This window comes from Alexandromys fortis, unplaced genomic scaffold (genome assembly GCF_014885135.2).
Source record: "Alexandromys fortis isolate MF-2015 unplaced genomic scaffold, M_Fortis_MF-2015_v1.1 scaffold_85, whole genome shotgun sequence".
NCBI classification, from domain to species: Eukaryota; Metazoa; Chordata; class Mammalia; order Rodentia; family Cricetidae; genus Alexandromys; species Alexandromys fortis.
The window spans coordinates 3,211,132-3,214,800 of NW_026067975.1; positions in this window are offsets into that span (position 1 = coordinate 3,211,132).

The following is a 3,669-nucleotide window of genomic DNA, read 5'->3' on the forward strand; positions in this document are numbered from 1 at the left end:
AGGTCAGACTCAGGCAGGTTCCCTGGTTGTCAGTTCATCCTCTGTGGGCCCCTGTGAGCCCTGGTTAGTTGATTCTGTGGGCCATTTTCTTGTGGTCTCCTTGACCCCTCTGGCTCCTCCAATGTCCCCCCACCCTGGTCTTCTGCAGGATTCCCCAAGTGCCTCCTAATGTTTGGCTATGGTTCTCTGCATTTGTTCCCATCAGTTGCTGGAGAAGCCTCTCCGATGACAACTGGGCTACTCACCCAATGAGCAGAGTATCAGTAAGAATCATTGCATTGACTTTTTAATTTTTTTTTTTTTTTGTCAGTCGAGTTTGGTTCTGTCTTAGCTTCCTGGGCTACCCTCTGGGTCCTGGTCCTCAGGGGTGAGCTCCCTCTCATGCTATAGCTCTCAAGCTGGGTCAGTCGTTGGTCGGCCACTCTCACAATTTCGGCACCACCTTTACCCCGGCGCATCTTGTAGGCAGGGGCTGGGTGGTGTCCCCATCCCTCTACTGGAACTCTTCGCCTGTTTTCAGGAGGTGGGATTTTCTTTTCTATCTTCCTCCTTTTTTCTTTTTAGCCAGTCATGTTTGGTTCTATCCTATGTCTCCAGGCTATCCAGCTTCTGGTTCCTGGCCCTCTGAGCAGCCACAACGCCCTTTTAAGCTGTTTTTTAAAGTTAAAGGTTAAGAAAACCCCACTTAGGAGACTCTGTGACCTCTTCATTGGATTCTGGTCCAACTGCGGTGCTTGTTTCTTGCTTGCTTTATTTGTTTACTTACAGACTTATTTATTTTTATTTTCTGTGCATTGCTGCTTTGTCTGTATGTCAAGCCTGTGTACTGTGTACAGTGTCCAGAGGCCAGACAAGGGCATCAGATACTATGAGACTGGAGTTGCAGCTGTGAGCTGCCATGTGGGTTCTGGGACTTGAACCCAGGACCTCCAGAAGAGCAGCCAGTGAGTGCTCTTAACCTCTGAATCCTATGGCCAGACCCCACTCTGGTTGCTCTTTAAGATACCGACCTCGTTCCCACTCAGGGTCATGCACCTGTGGTGTCTGCAGCATGCACTTCTCACGCCCTCAGTTCCCCAGGTAGCACCCTCATTCTTGGCAAGGATCACTTCCCCTTTGCAAAGGTCATCTCCCCAGTGAAAAGTAGCGGCTCCAGGCATTGTCACAATACTTGCCTTTGGAGCAGTCTTATTCCTTTAAACGCATAAGGACTGAATGTCTCCTAGTCCACGAGGGTGGAGAGCAGACTTGACTGTGTCTCCCCGGGATCCTCCAGAACTTGAGCAGCACCCGATATTCTGCAGGTGCTGAATATTCATTAAGTGGACTTTCTGCTCCTGGGATTAAACACGGCTTGGTTACAGAGCACTGTCCTTCCCGTCGATTTGATTAGATTTACTTTTCCCATATGTTTGTAGACATTATGCATTCATCGGCTCTCATCGTCTCCCTCCTCCCACCCCGGCGTCCTTCCAGATTATATCCCCTAGGGTGAGCTGGGGGAGCACGTCCTCCGTTACTACTGTGTGGAACAGTTTGTACAAGACAGACGCTACCTAGGCCTTCAAAGTGTGGAAGCACCTTCTTCAAATCCCCCTGAGCCAGCTGTTTTTCTCATGGGACTATTTTAAGCGACTGCCCCAGTTTCTTTATAATCTTAAGATTATTCAAGCTATTTCCTTTCGAGATTGGAAAAGGAAAACATTCTTTAAGATGCTTTTCGGGATGTGACCATTTCATCTAAAAAATGTCTAAACTAAATTTAGTGGGAGTGAGTACCTTTGGGTGTTCTTGGTCTGTGTAGTAGGTAGATAGACATATTCATATAAAATATATAAGGGGGGGGAATAACTTGGACTAATGAGGGCAGTGTGTATTAAACCAAAGATTTCAATTGTGTACACTCTTACTGCTCAGGAACAGCATTTCCCAAAGCAAATCTGGGCCCGGGGTTCACGCACAGACCTAGACGGGAAACAGCTGTGAGCATAGCCTCAGGTTTCCCCAGTCCAGATTCTGACAGACAGAAAACACTTGATCTCTGCCACTTCCCCAAGGCTGGGTTCTGGCCTTCCACACCACAGAGCATCTGAAACCTTCTTTGTCCCAGAGCAGGACAAAGCCAGAGTACCTTCCAGGAGTGCAAAAAGCACCATTCAGGACAGCTCAAAGGGCATTCTAGAAGAGATCAAATTATAATGGATTAAACAGTGTTTTGACACTTCGGACAGCCCTGAGGTCTGACGGGATTCTCTGCTTGTGAAATTGTTATATGATTTAATACGTATACCTACATGTCTATATCTCTGTGTGTGTCTGCGTGTGTGTGTCATCACTAGACTCAAAGGACAGGAATTCCTGGGCGAATGCAGGTGGAAAGGCATCTAGTTTTTGAATATCATTAGCTGTCACAAAGTTTGGAATTAATCATGACACTGTGCAAATAGTAAAATATTTGCAAGCAGGGAGAGGGTGGAGATGCCAGAGCCTATGAATTTATGCCAGCTGAGCACCGCAGCGGAACATCACTGTGGAGGTGGCTGACAAATGGAGTCACTATTTTGCCAACTCCAGGAAAGCCTTACACAATTGCATCAAAATTGTTTCTATGCAAACGATTGTTTTTTAAAAGGGTCCTTACCTCAAATAACTGCTATTGAGTGCTTTCGGGGGAAGCACAAACCCAGGTATTAGCCTCTAACTCTTAGGAGGTATTTCTCTTGGAATAGTGAGGGAGACCATAGGTGTGTTATTCTCCTTTTTGCTATTCCCGGTTCCTCCATCAGCTTTGTCTTTTCCATTCAAAACATAGCTGCAGGTTTGGTGGGGGAAAGGGCAGAGGGAAGAAGGGGGAGGTATATTTGCAGCAACACTGGGAGGGAGGTGGAGGTGGGTAAAAAGGAGAGATGGAAGGCAACTCATTTAGCATCTACTGGCAATATCTACAGGTTTCAAAGCCCTGGCTGTCCTGGAATTCTCTGAAGACCAGGCTGGCCTTGAACTCACAAACATCTGCCTGCTTCTGCCTCCTGACTGCCACCACCGCCTGACCAGGGTTAATTTCTTCCTGGAGGAAATAAAACAGCACATTTACTTAAGGAAGTTATGTGTGAGATTCGGTGGGTCTATGGGTCTGTAAAGGCTTTGATTATACCCCCGGAATCCACATGGTGAAGAGCCAACTCTGCAGACTGTCCCCTGACCTCCACATCAGTGCCGTGGCATTGTACCTTCCTATATTATAAATGTTAAAAACTCTGCTCTCCCATCACAAATCGGGATGGGAGAAATGTCTTATCCATACACTTATTAAAACCATAAAGGAATATTTCAATTGAATACTTGTGACATTATGAATTTTTCCGGAAAACAGGACCAAGTCAAACCATTAGCATTTTGTATTACTTGTCTGTATGTGTAGGGACAGGGGCATAATGTGTCAGGGAGCACATATGGACCTCAAAGGACACTTGGAAGAATCTGTTCTCTCCTTCCGTCCTGTGCATTCCAGGACTTGAATTCAGACCCCAGGCTTGGGTGCAAGTGCCTTTAACCAAGGAATCATTTCGCTGATCCTACATCATGCTATTTTTATTTTTTAAAGCCCGAAACTAAACCCATACAAAACAAAACAACAATCGAAATAAAGCAAAAAAAAAAAAAAAAAAA